Source organism: Equus quagga, chromosome 4, assembly GCF_021613505.1.
Source record: "Equus quagga isolate Etosha38 chromosome 4, UCLA_HA_Equagga_1.0, whole genome shotgun sequence".
Classification (NCBI taxonomy): Eukaryota; Metazoa; Chordata; class Mammalia; order Perissodactyla; family Equidae; genus Equus; species Equus quagga.
This window is the reverse complement of record NC_060270.1, coordinates 123,372,806-123,392,379: the sequence shown is the minus strand read 5'-3', so window position 1 is coordinate 123,392,379 and position 19,574 is coordinate 123,372,806.

Sequence of the window (19,574 nt, the reverse complement as noted above, 5' to 3'; positions counted from 1 at the left end):
GTCTCAGCCCAAGAGCCGCATCCATTAGGAAGTCTTGCTTTTTTCTTGTTCCTATAGAGTTTACCCAGAAAAAACTGCTACCAACCTGAAATAAAATATATGGAAAAAAAGACCCAAAATACCTCTAACAACTTTTAAGCCACAGAAGAAATTATTATTGCAAAAGACCTAGAATAAATGAACAACATAAACATTCTATATTCAGATACATGGAGAATAGTTAAAGTAATGTGTGAGTGAAAATTCGTAGCCTTAAATGCTTAATAAAGAATAAGCTCACTTTACTTAAAATTATGCAAATTAGTTTGAAAACCTGGTTGGAATGGATGAATCTTTAGGGAAATATAAACTGTCTATGCCAAAAGAGATATAAAATCTAGACAGAACACTTTCCATATTAAAAAAATGAGAGAAAAAGAGAAATACTATTTCTGAAATAATACTGGCTCAAGATGTTTTTAAAGGATCATTCAAAAACAAAAATGAAAACAAAAAAAGAAAGAATATTTAAAGAACATTTCCAAATTCTTTTCATGAATACCAAGGCCTGTGAAGATAGTACCACATAAGAAAATCAGAAACCGAGCTAATTTTTTGAATGTTGCTACAAAAATGAAAAGAAAATTAGCGTGCATGAAAGAATGGTAAACATTCAACAAGTCAAGTTTATTCTGTAATGAAAAGATGATCCAGTATTAGGAAATGATCAATCATCTCCATAGGTACCAGCAGTACATTTGATTACATTTAATGAAATTGGAATAAATGGACACATTTAATTATGATACAATATACAGGTGGTCCAATCTAAAAACCACAATTACACTTAATGCAAAACAATGGATATACTCCAGTATGTCAAATGTAAAAATAATGTTTATTTGTCATATCTAAGAAAATAATAGAATTTAGCAAGATGCTGAGTATAACACTAGTGTTAAGAAATCAGTTTTATCCTATATAAACCATAGACAGAAACTATACTTGAAAAGACCTCAATAACAATAACCATATGCTAAATGAAATACCCAATCGTAACATATCTTATCAGTTACGGAATACGGGTGGCTTGTCATGTCATTTTTTATGGGTTATTTCTTTTTCACTTCTAAACATGGAAAAATTCAAATATCTAAAATGAAGTAGAGAGAATAGTATAATGAACTTCTACCTTTCACCTAGCTTTAATAACAATTTAGGACCAATCTTCTTTCATCCAAATGAAAACCCATTCCCCATACTTCGCTAGATTTCTTTTGGGTTAAATCCCAGATATCATACAATTTTATGTAAATATTTCAGTGTGTATTTCTAAAAAATACACAAACAATGTGAGCTAATTATAATATTATGTGTAAAATATAGTTAATAATTCTTTAATATCATCAATGTTCAAATCCTCGTGCTTACACACACACCTCTCTCTCCCTGCCTCCTTTTCTCAATTTATTTATTAGAAAAACAGTTTTGCTTGTCCTGTAGCTCCTATTGTTTGAATTTTGTGGATCATGTCCTGGAGTGTCATATAATATATTCCTATAGATTTGTGAATTAGTGGTTAGATCTAGTGACCTGTACAATTCAAGTTTGTATATTTACCCTTTAGTAAAATACTTCAAAGATCACCATCTTTGTATACTTCCATCAGGAAGCATATATGTCTAGTTGTCTCTTTTTGTAATGTTGGTAGTCACTGATGATCATTGCTTAGATCCATTTTTTTCAGTATCAGCCACAAAATGGGGATATTCCAATTTTGTCAATCCATTCTGATTAGATAGGTGAAGCGCGATCTATTGAATAAAAGAAATACTTGTATTATTGGCTAAATTTTCAATATTTTTTATAGCTTTCATTTTTTGTTGTGATGAAAGATACATCCTTAACTTCGTTTTTCTAAAAAGTCTGTTGTTATTTAGCACTTTGGTACTCTTCTCAGCCATAATTGCTTGACATGCTTTAACAACACACTAAAAAATATTCAACCGAATCATGCAATTTTGCTATTGACTTAGATTGAATTATTCCAGCCTAAGACTCTGAGGCAGAAATTTTTATGCAGGAGGTTTCTTAGGAGGTGTTCTTGGGACCACTAGCTGTGTGGAAGTAGGAGAAGTAGAACTGGGCAGAAAAGATGCTAAATTGTGATGCAAAAAAATACATGGGAGTCAATTATATGAAGAACGCTGGAGCTGGATGATTTTTAGAGTTGTCCTGGGGAAGTGGAAGGGGTCTAGATCTCAGTACCCTGCTGGGACCAATCATTGGATATAGGAAGAATGAAGGCAATGAAGCTATCTGTGGTTGCGGGCAATTCCTGGAGAGGGAATCAGATGTGAGATGTCAGCAGGCAATACTCCTGGCGACTGAGGGAAGACGGTTCAGGCCTGAAGGGCAGTTTTGGTGGGGCATAACAGCATCTAGTACAGTCTATTCTGTGCTGCTCAGATCCACTTCTTTCATGTAATAAGGTCAGCCTATCTAGATACACCTTCTCTAGGATACAGGGGATGCTTACAAGAAGTAGGCCAGTGGAAAGGACTCAACTTCCGACAACTGTGTACACGTATGAATTTTCAGCAGGTCTTGAGGATACAACTGATGCTCATTACCTCCTTCATCTATGACTCATTCTAAATTCCCTAACCCTCAGCTAGGACCTCTTCTGGTCCAGGTGACTTATAAGAGGGAGTGACACAGATGTTCACACCTGAGGGGTTTGAGTTCATGTTTACTATGGCCTTTTCAGGCTGGGGCTGCTGCACTTGTCTATTTGCTGCCCCAAATAGGCAGAGTGGGAGTACTAAGAAACACCCCAGTGGATTCCACGAAGATAAATATATTATTTCCTGCCTCCAGTATGTAATACCATCCCCATCTCCTCTTGAAAATCAAGGTTAATTCACCAGCTACTATGGTGACTCCTTTCCTTGCTTGCTATTCTCTTGGCACAAGGAACCTGAAGTAACCTATCAGCAGCCATCACATAACATGAATCTTGCCATTTTCTGTGGTAGAAACAACCCCTCTCTGGGAACCAGAATCTCTAGACCAACATCACCAAGAATGAAAAGCACAAATTCCCTAAGTAAGTAACTAGGTATGGTAAGCAAGGCCACTTCCACCCCTTGGTTATCCTGTCTGACCCTTGTATTCTATTTATGGGAGTTATAGCACCATACAATGGTCTTTGAGGATGGAGAGACCTTGTATCTATTATTAATTATAGTATTTTAGATACCCATAAAGGCTTGTCACAAAAATTATAAAAGCAAAATTTTGTTTGCAAAAGTTTGCAAAGTAAGTGATTAAATGTTTATTTGATTCTATTTTTTAAGTAAGTCCATATAAATAATTTTCTCAAAAACTTTCTTAACCATATATAGCAACATTCTTGGTATTAAATTAAATTGGTATAAATTATTACCTTTCTGAGTTGTTTTTTCAGGCTTTTGAACCAGAGCAGAAAATTGTTATTAACAATTTGTAATCAACTAAATGGCTTACTTGCTAGTGTTACTGAAATGCTGTATGTCAACAAATTTTTCCCAACCCATTTTATGAAACAGTTTGTGCAGGGAGCATAAAGTATGAAAAATTAAGCAAATATGAATGCAGTTAATATAAACATATATTAAAGATTAACAATTTTATTGTGGAGATGAAATATTGTGCAACTGGATTATAATAATAAAGAAAGGCTCTTTCAGCTATGTACTCCTAATTATTTTACCAGTTAACTCAGTAGGTAGCACTTCACATGTCTAAAATAATTATCTAAGCAAGTGATAAATGTAGAGGATAGATGGTTGTAGTTAAGGTGTGTAGTTCTTTTTTGTAAAATAAATGCCATAAACAGAAATAATTCTTTATGACTACATGGTGTTTTTGAGATTTAAGGGTAAAATAAAATATTGGGAATATAACTATATAAGACTTTCTGTTTTTAAAGACATTTTTCTCCTTGTATATGTCCAAGGAAACATTTTAAATTATTATAATTTGGGTCAGCCAATAAATAATATCCCAAAACATTGAATAAAATGAAATTACTCATCAAAGCATATGATGGAATCATTTTTCAGGTGAGCTGACATTGGAAATAGACCACAGAATTACACATGATTTTTCACAATTTAAAAAGCATGAACACATGATAAATTTGGCTAAATACAATTGTCATTCTGGGTATCATGAAATTGTAATGTAACAGGAGACTTCATCACATGTAAAAATGCATTATTTAAGAGAGAAAAAAAGCCAACTGAGTCTCATGCCCATTCCGCTGTGAGTAAGTTGGTCACCTTGGTCCACCCTCTGAAACTAAAGTTTATAGGGGACCATATAACATTCCATGTACTTATGTAATTTCTGGAATATATTATAGAGCCACATTGTGTTATAATTACATTTGTAGATGTGAAATTCTTGGTTTTGCTTATTCTACCAATATTTTGGTTTCTTACCCTTTTTATCTTCTTTATAATATTCAACCTACTCTCTTTTGGATTTGGAATGATTTTCCTGTATTAAATGGCTTTAATTTAGTTAGTGTGTTATAATTTATGAAGCAAGAGACTAGAATAAATATAATGATCACTGGAAATTCCACGAGGTAGATACACTGCAGGTAGAAAATTGAGTTGATTCTGTGGCTACTTTCTGTAAACTGTGAGGACCAATAAAACAAGGGTAAGATAATGTACAAGAACTTATGATTTAGTACCAAATCAACTGTGGGTCTTGATGGAGGAGGTACAAGCAAGGAATTTGAACACGTTACTGTGCCAGAATTTTCTTCTTGGTGCTTCATTAGTTATAAAGGTGTCTATATATAACATAATAGCTGCAGTTTAGCAATATTCCTACATAGCTAACCCATTACATATCCAAATTGCCATTTTAGCAATATTTTCACAGGACGTAATTTATAGTTTGACTATTTCATGATATAATGCACTCATATTTTTTTACAGAAACAGAACATTTTTAACTGCAAGCATACGAAGTCCCTTTTATTGCTTTAAACAATCAAAGAAAATTTTGTTTTATTTCCCTCATTGGACATCCTCCAATGTCCTTAACTTTGACACGCTTCCAATGTTCTTGGCATGCTGAGAACACTAAAGCCAAGCTTTTTATCACTGACATGTATCTTGGGTTCGTGTGACTCAAAAAAAAATTTTCCTTTGAAATCAAAATGTCACAATAAGATTGGTTAAAATTACAAGATTTTTATTTTAAGGCAGCTCATTTTCATCAAAACCTTCGGCCATCATTTTTCGTTTTACTTTTTCTGGGTTCGCTCTACTGAAATATAATAGAAATCTTGACATTTATCTGTGCAGATTTCAAATGCACCTATATTATAGTTCTGTGAAAAAATTATTCCCTTTCAGAGGCTTAAGCTTTTTACACTTTTCACTTTCTTAATTTTTTTAAAAAAATTTTATGAAGTGTCAGTTTTTTTTTTTTCAGTGTCAGTAGAGCAAATATTTTCTCCCATTCAGTGAATTGTCTGTACACTTCATTGATAGTATGCTTTGAAGTGTAAAAGTTTTTAATTTTGATAAAGTCCTATTTAACTGTTTTTTTCTCTTGTAGCTTTTGCTTTTCATATCATATCTTAGAATGTCATATTACTGCTGGATTCAAAGTCATCAAAATCTACTCCTACGTTTTCTTCTTTGAGTTTTATAATTTTAGCATTTACAGTTAGGTCTCTGATCCTTTTTGAGTTAATTTTTATATATCGAGTGAGGTAGGGGACCATCTTCATTCTTTTGCATGTGGATATCCAGTTGTCACAGAACCATTTGTTGAAAACAATATTCTTTACTCATTGAATGGTCTTGGCATCCTTCTTGAATCTATTGACCATAAGTATGAAGGATCTTTTTTTAAATATTAGCTCTGAGCTAACATCTGCTGCCGATATTGCTCTTTTCTTCTCTTCTCCCCAAATCCCAGTAGGTAGTTGTATATATTCTAGTTGTAGCTTTTTCTAGTTGAGCTATGTGGTGCGCTGCCTCAGCACGGCTTGATGAGTGGTTCTCGTTCCACACCCAGGATCCGAACTGGGAAAACCCTGGGCTACCAAAGCAGAGCCCATGAACTTAACCACTCTGCCATGGGGCTGGCCCCAATATGAAAGTTTTTCCTTTTGGTTTCTCAATTCTATTCCATCAACCTGTATGTCTATCCTTATGCCAGTACCACATAGTATTGATTGCTGTAACTTTGTAGTAAGTTTTGAAAATGGAAAGTGAATTCACCAACCTTTTTCTTCTTTTTCAAGACTTTTGGTGTTTTTCTGAGTCACACATTGCTGTTTATTTGCATATGTTGTAATCCATTTTCTTGATGACTGGACACTTTGGATAATATATTGAAGCAGCTCTGGACACTGATTCCCCTTCCCCCTCCTCGGGGCTGGTTGTTTGCTTGTTTATTTGTTTAGTGACTAGCTGGGCTATTTTGGTGACATCTATTTCCCCTGCAGTGCACAGTCTTTGATGTTATTCCTCAGGGGTGCAGTCTTCAGGAGACACAGTCATTCCAGGATGACAGTGTTTTAGTAGGACTCTCTTTGTCTCTTTTCCTGATTAAACACAGCTCTTAGACTCCACTACTGCTCTAGTGTTTTTGACAATGCCCTAGAATGTAAATTGCTCCATAGTCTGATCTAATTAAATTCAAGCCCCGTTACAGGGGTAGTTTTGGAGGCCAATGTGTGAGGTTTGCGCTGATGCCAGGAAAGTTCTTCATAGTTATCTGTATGGTCTGCTTTTCTCTGATAAACTAGGGCTTACTTATTACTCTTGTGATGCCACTAGGCTTCTCTTAATTACTTAATACCAAAACCTTCATTATTTTGAGAGCAACATTATCCTGGAAGTTTGCCGCACTCTGTTTCAAATAAAGTCAGTTCCACTGGGGATAACGTCACAGCTCTCTCTTCTTAAGGCCTGCCTCTCCTCTGAGCAAATCTCTGAGCCATGGCTCCAGGTCTGGGGGTGGAAGAGTGGCCTATTTTCTTCTGAGTGACACTCCTGCTTTAAAAGTAGAATACTGGGCAGAGGCAGTAGCCTCTGGTCTTTTCAGCTTGTGTCTCCTGTCATAGAACTATCACTTTAAGAATGAGCTTGGGTGAGAGTAGATTGGGGCCCAGTTTTTCTCACATGTCATACCTGAGGTTGATCCTGTACCCTATGAGTGGGGACTGGGTAGGAGAAGAAAGCCTCTGGCATCTTGGCCACACTCACCTGGGATTTAGTTTTTGCAACTCATAGCTGGCAGAGATGAGAAATCTTGGCAGCCTGTTCCTCCAAGAAAGATACTATAACACATGATTGGGAACTGGAGGGAGAGAGACTCTTGTATTCTTGGCTGTAGCCATCTTAAATGGAGTTTCCAACATGCAGAGTTGAGAGGGGAAGGAAGAAATGGGTCATAGTTCAAATATCATACACTTTCACCGTTCTTATTGAATTCGAATAGATTTTTAAAAAATAAATGTTTGTTATTTGCCATATGCCCTTAGGACAATTTCCAAAAACTTCATTTTTTAAAAAATATTTTCTACCAGTTATGCTTGTTTTGTTACGGAATGTGTTCATGGAGCTCTCACATTACCATTTCAGAAGTAGAATTCCCCCTTAATTGCTTACGTAATTGTTTTCATAGGATCCTAGGGAGATTCTTTCTCCCTGAGGAATCAGATTGACAGGGCTTTGTAGCGGCTTTTTTTGCCACTTAGCACTTTTCTCCACTAACATTCTTAGTTCTTTCCCAATGCCTGGAGTTAACAGATAATGTAATATTTAAAAATATATATAAATTAGCAAGAACAAAATAAATCATTAAAAAAACCTAGGAGTCAAGAGTGACATCAGCATCATGGTGGAGTTAGCTCTTCCTATAAACTATCTCCTCCAAGATACAATGAGAAGGACATTCATTAATGAACAGAGGACATCCACACAACACAACAGACATCTGAAAGATCTACACAGCCATACATCTGAAGGTGGGGGTGGTGGACCCCCCTAGGGAGGCAGTGGAAGGAGTAAGCAGATCTCCTCTCTCTCCCCAGCAGCAACAATCTAGGGCTTGGCCAGTGCATGACTTTGCAAGGAGAAGGGGAAAAAGGCAGCCCTCTGTGGGAACACTTTCACTCTTGGAATTGTCTCCCAGCCCACAGGAGCACTCCACACTGAGGCAACTAAGCCACCGTGGGAGCACCCTCCTCAAGCTGAGCAGCCCAGGCAGACAGCCAGTGACTGCAGAGTAGGAGCATGGGTGGGAAAGAAGGTGCTCCCTTCCCCTTGATCCTGCCTGATGCATCAGCTCGGCCAGTCAGCCAGTGCAAGGGATCCCCCCAGAAGGCCTGCACCTGTGTATGTGAAGCAGTGGCAGCTAGATGCAGAGAGCATTACTGGCATAACTTCCAATGGACAGGTACAACTGCTGGGGGTCATGGCAGGCTTGGAAAACACAGTTCCGATCCCCTCCACCCCAGTGGTGGTAGGTGGAATCTGCAATGAGATGCTACCACTCTGCAATGACAAAAGCCCAACCCATCAAACAGCATGAAGAAAGATATTAACACTTGAGAACAGAAGGAAGAAGATAAGTACCCAGAAGCCAATCCTGAAGTCACAGAAATTTACAGTCAAAAGGACAGAGAATTCAAACTAGTCATCATAAAGAAACTCAATGAGTTACAAGAAAACTCAGAAAGACAGTTCAATAAATTCAGGAATAAAATTAATGAGCAGAGGGAATTACTCACAAAAGAGAATGAAACTATAAAAAAATCAAAATGTTAGAGATGAAAAACACAATAAATGAGACAAAGAAAAATCTGGAATCCTTAAAAAACAGAGCTGATGTTATGGAGGAAATAATTAGTAATTTAGAGGACAGAAATATAGAAATGCTTGAGATGAAGGAGAAGAGAGAACTAAGACTAAGAAGAAATGAAGAAATTCTCCAAGAAATATCTGAATCAATTAGGAAATGCAACATAAGGATTATAGATATTCCAGAGGGAGAAGTGGGGGAGAAAGGAGCAGAGATCTTGTTCAAAGAAATAGTAGCTAAGAACTTCCCAAACTTGGGGAAGGAGCTGGAATTACATGGAAATGAAGCTAATAGAACTCCTAATTACATCAATGTAAAAAGACCTCCACAGATTAGTGGATACCAAGGGAAAGGAGGGGTGGGGGGTAGGCGCAAAGTGTGAAGTGGTGCACCTACAACACGACTGACAAACATTAATGTACAACTGAAATTTCACAAGATTGTAACCTATCATTAACTCAATAAAAAAAAAGACCTTCTCCAAGGTGTATATTAGTAAAACTGACAAAAGTCAATGACAAAGAAAAAATATTAAAGGCAGAAGAAAATAACCTACAAAGGAACCCCTATCAGGCTTTCATTGGATTTCTCAGCAGAAACCTTACAGGCTAAGGGAGAGTGGAATGACATATTCAAAATTCTGAAAGACAAAAACCTTCAGCTAAGAATACTCTAACCAGTAAAACTATCCTTCAGGTACAATGGAGAAAGGAAAATATTCTCAGATAAACAAAAGCTGAGGGAGATGAGCACTAGAAGACACCCCTTATAAGAAATGATCAAGAAGGCCCTCATACCTGAAAAAAAGAGAAAAGTTCACAAAGCGTTGAGCAAAGAGATAAATGGGCAGACAAAATCAGAATATTGCAGCTCTCTGTAAGAACCGGTTAGCAAACACTTAATTATAACAGTAAACATTAAGGGAAGGAAAGCATCAAAAATAACTATAATCTGTTTATTTTAATCACAAACACACAACACAAAATGGAATATGTTGTGACAGCAATAACTTAGAGAAGAGGAAAAGGATGGGACATGAGTAGACTAAGGAGATAAGACACTATCAGAAAATGGGCTATCTCATCATCTGATAAAAATCAGAGCAGAAACAAATGAAATAGAGACTAAAAAAAAAAAAAACAGTAGAAAGGATTAATGAAACTAAGAGCTGGCTCTTTGACAAGATATAAAAAATTGACAAACCCTTAGCCAGACTCACCAGGAAAAATAGAGAGAAGGTTCAAATAAATAAAATTAGAAAGAAAAGAGAGGACATTACAACAGATATTGCACAAATACAAAGGATTATAAGAGAATACTATGAAAAACTATATGCCCACAAATTGGATAACCTAGAAAAAAGGGATAAATTCTTAGACTCATACAACTTCCCAAAACTGAATCAGGAAGAAATAGAGAATCTGAATAGACCAATCACAAGTAAAGAGACTGAAATTGTAATAAAAAACCTTCCAAAAAACAAAGTCCAGGACCAGACATCTTCTCTGGAGAATTCTACCAAACATTCAAGGAAGATTTAATACCTATCCTTCTCAAATTATTCTAAAACATTGAAGAAGACAGAACACTTCCTAACTCATTCTATGAGGCCAACATTACTCCGATACAAAAACCAGACAAGGACAACACAAATAAGGAAAATTACAGGGTAGTATCCCTGATGAACAGGGATGCAAAAATCCTCAGCAAAATATTGACAAGCTGAATATAGTAATACATTAAAAGGATCATACACCACGATCAAGTGAGATTTATTCCAGGGATGCAGATGGTTTAACATCTGCAAGTCAATCAATGTGATACACCACATTAACAAAATGAGGAATAAGAATCACATGATCGTCTCAATAGACACAGAGAAAGCAACTGACAAGAGCCAGCATCCATTTATGATAAAACCTCACAATAAAATGGATATAGAAGGAACGTACCTCAACATAATAAAGGCCATATATGACAAACCCTCAGCCACCATCATACTTAATGGTGAAAGACTGAAAGCCATCCATCTGAGAATAGAGACAAGATAAGGGTGCCCACTCTCACCACTGCTATTCAACATAGTATTGGAGGTTTTGGCCAGATCAATTAGGCAAGAAAAATAATCCAATTTGGAAAGGAAGAAATGAAACTCTCATTGTTTGCAGATGACATGATTCTATGTATAGAAAACCCTAAAGAATCCACCTGAAAACTATTAAAATTAATCAACTACAGCAGAGTTGCAGGGTACAAGATAAACTTACAAAAATCAGTTGCATTTTTATACACTAACCATGAACTAGCAGAAAGAGAAATAAAGAACACGATCCCATTTACAATTGTGACAAAAAGAATAAAATATCTAGGAATAAACTTAACCAAAGAGATGAAAGACTTGTATACTGAAAACTGTAAGACATTTTCAAAAGAAATTGAAGAAGACATAAAGAAATGGAAAGATATTTCATGCTCATGGGTCAGAAGAATCAACATAGTTAAAATGACCATACTACCTAAAGCAATCTACAGATTCAATACAATACAAATCAGAATCCCGATGACATTCTTCATGGAAACAGAACCAAGAATCCTAAAATTTGTGTGGACTAACAAAAGACCCCACATAGCCAAAGTAATCAGAAAAAGGAAAAAAGAATAAAGCTGGAGGCATCACAATCCCTGAATTCAAAATACACTACAAAGGTATAGTAATCAAAACAGCATGGTTGTGGCACAGAAACAGACACACAGATCAATGGAACACAAGTGAAAGCCCAGAAACAAATCATCCATCTATGGACAGTTAATCTTTGACAAAGGAGGCAAGAACATACAATAGAGTAAGGAAAATCTCTTCAATAAATGGTGTTGGGAAAACTGGACAGCCATATGCAGAAGAATGAGAGTAGATGATTATCTTACACCATACACAAAAATTAACTCTAAATGGATTAAAAACTTGAATGTAAGAGCTGAAACCATAAAACTCCTCGAAGAAAATATAGGCAGTAGACTATTTGACATTCATCTTAGCAGCATCTTTTCAAATACCGTGTCTACTCGGGCAAGGGAAGCAAAAGAAAAAGTTAACAAATGGGACTACATCAGACTAAAAAGCTTCTGCAAAGCAAAGGAAACCATGAACAAAATGAAAAGACAATCAACCAACTGGGAGAAAATATTTCCAAATCACTTATCCGACAAAGGGTTGATCTCCAAAATATATAAAGAACTCATATAATTCAATAACAAAAAAAAACCTGATCAAAAAATGGACAGAGGATATGAATACATATTTTCCCAAAGAAGATATACAGATGGCCAACAGACACATGAAATGATGTACAGCACTACTAATTATTAGGGAAATGCAAATCAAAACTACAATGAGATATCACCTTACACCTGTTAGAATGGCTATAATCACCAAGACAAAAAAATTACAAATGTTGGAGAGGATGTGATGAAAGGTAACCCTCATATATTGCTGGTGGGAATGCAAACTGGTGCAGCCACTATGGAGAACGGTATGGAGATTTCTCTAAAAGTTAAAAATAGAAATACCATATGATTCAGCTATTCCACTACTGGGTATTTATCCAAAGAATTTGAAACCAATGATCCAAAGAGACATATGCACTCCTATGTTCATTACAGCATTTTTCACAATAGCCAAGATGTGGAAGCAACACAAATTCTCTTCTATGGATGAATGGATAAAGAAGATGTGGTATATATATACAATGAAATACTACTCAGCCATAAAAAAAGACAAAATTGTCCCATTTGCAACAACATGTATGGTCCTTGAGGGCATTATGTTAAATGAAATAAGCCAGATAGAGAAAGACAAATACTGCATGATTTCACTCACATGTGGAAGATAATAAATACATGGATAAAGAGAACAGATTAGTGGTTACCAGAAAGGAAGGCAGTTTAGGGGTGTGGGTGAAAGGGGTAAAGGGGTATATATGTATGGTGATGGACAAGAATTAGACTACTGGTGGTGAGTGTGATTAAGTCTATTCGGAAATTGATATATAATAATGTACACCCAAAATTACACAATGTTATAAGCCATTATGATCTCAATAAAATTACTGGAAGAAAAATTGTTCTCTGGGGTGGCCCTGTGGCTGAGTCATTAAGTTTGTGCACTCCACTCCGGTGGCCTGGGGTTTGTTGATTTAGATCCTGGGCAAGGACCTACACACCACTCATGAAACCATGCTGTGGTGGCATCCCACATACGAGAACTAGAATGACTTACAAAAAAAAAAAGAGGAAGATTGGCAACAGATGTTAGCTCAGGGCCAATTTTTCTTACACACACACAAAAAATTCTAGCGTTAAAAAAAAATTGTTCTCTTTGAGATCAGCTGCTTATGCACAAATCTTACCATTTATCAGTTGATTTTAAAACAATTAAAATGCTGCTTTTTAGATGGAGATAATAAAATACCTTATCTCACTCAGAAGATATGAGAAATATTTTAAACATATGAATTCATAAATATTTTCTAATATGGAAAGAAAAACCACTTAGCCCTATATTTCATTCTATTTTATGCATACAGTTTTATGAATATTTTAATGGATGATCTAGAAAATTAATAATCAAGCTCTTTAGTTTTTAATGTCAGAAGCAGAATCAAATAATTTCCTCTTTACATTGTCAGTATATACTCACAACTGCCAAATATAGTGGTGTTTTCTCAGTGTTTATTTCAGATTGGATTCCTGGGAAATAGACTCTGAAATGGAAATTTGTGTACTCTACTTTTCTGGGTTGTTCTCTGCGGAGCAATGGTTAGAGAGTGAGGAAGGCAAGACTGGGCAGAGGGAGAAGTTGAATTGCTATGCAATTGCTATAGAGGCCTCAGCCAATTGTGTTAGACGATCTGAAGCTAGAGTCAAAGTTTGCACTCACTCATAAGCAAGTCATTGGATGTGAGATGCCTTTGGAGAAGGGACATAACCTTGGGCAAGGTAACTCTCTTTGGCCAAGGACAATCCCTGGGGAGGCACTTAGGTGTGAGCCACATGTAGGCAACCCTCTCAGCAGCTGGGGGAATTAGTGCCTTGATGCTAAGAGCTGGGCAGCATACGGCAGCATCTGCTCTTGACCGTCTTTGTACTGCTCAGATCTATATATTAACTTCAATCCATCTGGGAACACTCCTCCATTATTCTGGTTGGTTTCTTTTCCTAGGGAAACTTATGAACAGATTACTGGGAGTAACTACAGCCCTTGTCAGTACCATGTGGTTTATGGGTCATGGTGACACTCATCATTGTCTTCCTCTACTACCTTCTATAAGCTAACACCTCTTCTGGTCTAACATGTCTTACTTGATGGTGTAATGCATATCCTCATCCTTGAAAGTTCTGAGCAGTCATACACTTGTGTTGTGTTAATATCCTCTAGTGAAAACTCTACATGTGGAAAGTATCTGCCACTGAGAATACCTCTTGGTTGAGTTTGTGGTAGCCCATTGCCATCCTCCAGGATCCATCTGGGTTTTACTGGAGACAGATGCATGAACTCAATGGGGGAGAAAATGGGGACCAACACCACTGCATCCTTTTAGCTCTTTAAGAGTTGCATTGATTTCTGCTATTTCCCCCAGGTAGTCATATTGTTTTTGGTTTGCTAACTTGACAGGGGCAGTTTCACAAGCTGCATATTGGCCTTCTGCACTATAATAGAACTTCCCCCACAGGCCAGGTTTCAATGTGAGTGTTCTGCCAAGCACCAAGTATATCTATTGCAATCACACATTTGTGAATTGATTACATGGCCACTGGGTGTGTCTATGCACCCTGTGGTTACACTCTGGTACTGATCAGAGTCAGAATTACATTTATTACATGTTCCCCATTGTAACTGAAAGTTTGGGTCCCTGGGTGTTCATGTCAGCTTGGACCCAATGTCCAGCAGTCCTCAACATCTTTAGGTATTACTCTTAGTACACTTACCCCTTGAAGAAGATTGGAGAAATATCTACCAAATATACTTTTTATAGTTTTATAGGATTTCTCCTACTGCGCTCTTGGAAGTTAGCTCAGATACAGAAATTAGGCAAGGAATCAGGACTTTTTATTTTGGTGGTTGCTCTGACCCTTCTGATCATCCTTTCCTGCATTTCTTTTGGTTGTAAAGAGTGAGAAATATACTTGTTGGCTTCTATTTATATTGCCTCTAGAGATGCCATGTTCTCTTAACTGTCTCCATAAGCTCTGGACCAGTCATGTCCCTGCTTCCTTGTTGCCATTCAAACCTTGCTGCTATTTTGGAAATTACACCCACCTTGTTTCTGTCTGTTAAGCGCTGCCACCTGATCTCTGTTATTTCAGGATTCTATCCTCCCCATTGCTTTCAAGCACAGCAGTTATTAGGTAGGTAACACATCACATAGACTCATCACTTGTCCAAAAATGCAGCTCCCACTAACCTTCTTGAGAGTACTAGTGCCCCTCTCACCAGCACACTCTTGCTTGATAAACGGAGTATTCTTTTGACTTTCTCGAACATGACTGTCTTGTAGGCTTTCCAGTCTTGTGTAGTTTATCCTCTTCTCTGAGTCTTTTCATCACTTCTTCTACCATCTCCAATAAACATCCTGCATTTCTACTTCACTTAATGTGGACCATCACTTTCTCCAAGTTTTCAAGATCCTTCCTAGTAGCATGCCAGCACCATTTACCAGGCTCTTTTTCAGAGTGTTTAATCTTTTATTATGCAAAAGTGCTGCCATATCAATAGACTCTTCTTTATCTGGCTTATAGAGCTTTATGGTCTATACTCTTTTATCCAGCACTCTCGGGATGCAGTCCCCCTACTGCCTTCCTTTGGTGCCTGCTGGCTGGATCCTGTAGCACCTTCAAAACATCAAAACGTAACCCCTTTCCTCCCGTAGGAGGTCTAACACTTCCCTGGCTTGGTTAATTTGTGGTTTGATCCTCTTCTTTCTGTGGTGACCAGGAGAAGAAGATTGGAGGAGATTCTGAAAAGGTGTAGAATTGGAGATGAGATCTTTTTCTCTGCTGCTTCAGAAGTCCTCTAGCTTTCACACTTTGCTCTATATTGACGATTATTCATCCTTCGCCATCCCTTGACTTCCTTCACAGCCTCCACTACACTCAGTAGTCACTATCTTCTGACAACATTAATTGTATTATAGAAAGAAAATTAGTAGTTCAAGCATTTAAAGTTTTAGCCGGTCCCTCATACAGCTAAGACATAGGCAGATGACAAGAGCTAAAGGGCCGAAACAGTTGTATATCCAATCTAAAACTTGAGTACTACTGGTACAATTTGAATGTCAATTGAATTTACCTTAATTAGAAGTGATCAGTTATTTATTTCACTGAAATAGACATTTATCTTAGATATGGTATTGCCTTTTGGGGCTATAGTGCTTCAGCTAGTAGCACCATTTGGGTTACTTTAACAGAATACCATAGACTGAGTAGACTATAAACAACAGAAATTTATTTTTCACAGTTCTAAAGTCTGGGTAGTCTAAGATCAGGGCACAGGAAGTTTCGATGTCTGGTGGAGGCTGTCCTCTTGGTTCATAGATGGCAGTCTTTTTTTTTTTTGAGGAAGATTAGCCCTGAGCTATCTACTGCCACTCCTCTTCTTTTTGCTGAGGAAGACTGGCCCTCAGCTAACATCAATGCCCATCTTCTTCTACTTTATACGTAGGACACCTGCCACAGCGTGGCTTTTGCCAAGTGGTGTCATGTCCGCACCTGGGATCCGAACAGGCGAACCCCGGGCCGCTGAGAAGCAGAACGTGTGAACTTAACCGCTGCGCCACTGGGCCAGCCCTGATGGCAGTCTTTTTGGTGTGTCGTTACATGGTAGAAGGGGCAAGGAAGCTCTCTGGGATCTCTTTTATAAGGGCACTAATCCTATTCATGTGGGCTCTGACCTCATGACCCAATCACCTCCAAAATCTCTACCTCCAAATACCAACACGTTGGAGATTAGGTTTCAATGTATGAATTTTAGGGGGACACAGACATTCAGTCTATAGCAAGCAGAGAAACGTGTATGGGTGCTGAGTTGTGAAAGGGGTAGACTGTAACATCTAGTGTGTATTGGCTCTCCTTCCCACGTTGGCACTTGTATCCTCTTTTTCACTGGGGGTGGAAGCTTGCAAATTATGCTTTCCAGAGTTGCTTATCACCTGACTTCCTGTTAGCTTTTGCCAGTGAGAAAGTCTAGATGAGAGATTGAAAGGCAGAAAGAAGGCAGGAGCTATTTATATTCTGCTTCTATCAGTGATTGCCAGCAATAGCAGCAGGTGACTGAAAATAGATCCATGTTCCCTCAGGATCAGGGGCAATTTCAACTCCCTCAACAAGATTGAGGACTTCTGAATTGGCAGCAGTCCAGTTTTAAATGCAGCAGGAGCAAAGACATCGCTTCTAGCATTTCAGTGACACACGCAAGCTCATAGCTTCCAGCACAAAGGAGGAAGCAGATTTTAGATCTCTTTTTCCCTTTTCCTCCTCCAGTCCTTTATGCATTTTCTTTCCCCTTTTTCCTTTTACTCCTTCAGTCCCTTATCCAGTTCCTTGCATCAAGTGTCTCTTCCTTGACATATCTAGAAAGATTTATCTTTTCTTGATAGGATACTAACCAATTCAACAAGAAAGCATTAATCCAGAGCAGGAAGCACACGGAACATGCTAACACATATGGAGACTGTGTGCACATTGCAAAAAGGCAACTAATCTAGGTGAATGAGTTGCAAAAAACAAACATGATCTTTGGGTAGAATTAAAAGGAATGCCCTTTTCTCCAGAGAAACATGTTTATTGCATGGAGCCTCGGTTGGATTTCCTCCTGCTCCCCTACTCAGATATTTTAATGGTATTAACTACACAAAATAATCTGATGATCCTAAATAAAAAAAAATCTGTAAATCTGGCGTCTATTCTCTTGGTGTTAATTTTTGATGGCCTAGCCCCTTGGTTTTAGTGATCCACTTTCTCGGGGACCAGGAAACAAAGCCTTGATTTTAATGAGCCATTCTCTAAGGGGCAAGGATGAGGGTAGGAGGTTATATAGGAGAATCTCACGTAAAACAGACAGGGAAAATATAGATTCAGAGAAAATAAAAATAAATTCACCTATACAAAAAAAGTCAGGAGAGGAGAAAAAAGGTGTACAAAGCAGACTGAACAACAAAAAAATAAAAACAATGTACAAGGTAGATTGAATAAAAAATACAAAATACAATGTTAGAAATTAATGCAAATATGGCCATCAACACTTGATATAAATGGACTAACCCTCCAAATAGAAGGTAAAAATTGCCAAATTGATTGAGAAAGAAAACAAAGTTTTGCATAATTTACTAAAATCATACCTAGAGTATTGTATAGACAGAGAAAAATTGAAAGTCAAAGATTAGGAAAAAAATACAAGAAAAAGATAAAAAGAAGTTTATATACCTATAGATTTTTTGGAAAGAAAAAAATATTGCTAGAAATTAAAAAAGTTCAGTCTATGTTTTTGAAAGATTCAAATATCCAAGAATATATAACAACCATAAAGTAGTATGCACTTAATAATATAGCCTGAAAATTTGCAAAGCAAAAATCCACAGAATTAAACAGAAGAAATTACCAACTTCTCAGAAGAGATGTTTTAACACACTTCTCTCACTAGTTTATGCATTATTCAGACTCAAAATCAATGAGTATAAAAAAATTAAGAAAACCATGAAAATAATCCATTATATGCATGTTATGCCATATATCTATCTCTATATCTCTGTATCTACATCTACACTGACCTACTATGTCTGTCTGTCTGTCTGTCTATCTATCAATCTATCCATCTATACATCTAATGATCCATCTTTATCACTGTACCCTAGAAGTGGAGAATACATATTCGTTCCAGACAAACATGTAACATTTAAAAATTGACTATCTAGGGGCTGGCCCGGAGGCATAGTGGTTGGATTTGTGCACTCCACGTCAGCAGCTCGGGGCTCACAGGTTCAGATCCTGGGCACAGGCCTGGCACTGCTCGTCAAGCCATGCTGTGGAGGCACCCCACATAAAATAGAGGAAGATTGGCACAAATGTTGGCTCAGGGACAGTCTTCCTCAAGCAAAGAGAGGAAGATTGGCAATGGATGTTAGCTCAGGGCCAATCTTCTTCACACAAACACACACACACACACAAACGAAAATGACTATCTATTGGGCCCTAAAACACTCTCAAAAAATTTGAGACCAATTTGGTGGCCACAATGCAATTAAGTTACAATTAAATAATAAAAAAGATAACTAAAAATCCCAAGCTTGGAAAGGTAAATCCACCTTTCTTTATTACACGTGCCAAATAATAAATTGTGATGAAAATTAGAAATAATTAGTACTGAATAATAATGAAAATACTTTTATCAGGATTTGTGGTCTACAGAAAAAGGAATATTTAAAGAGAAAGTACAATGTCAAATGCTGACATTAGAAAAGAAGAAAAGCAGGAAATGGATTAGTTAATCATAAATTCTCTGATACCCACACAAAAACAAATCTGAATAAAGAACTGGCCTAACCAGAACCCACCCTCCAGTTATAACAATTATGTAACTAAAACTCTCTTTATACAATTTATGATAAATACAAGAATCCAAAGGAATCATTCTTTTTCTCCATCTCATTATTTCAAAT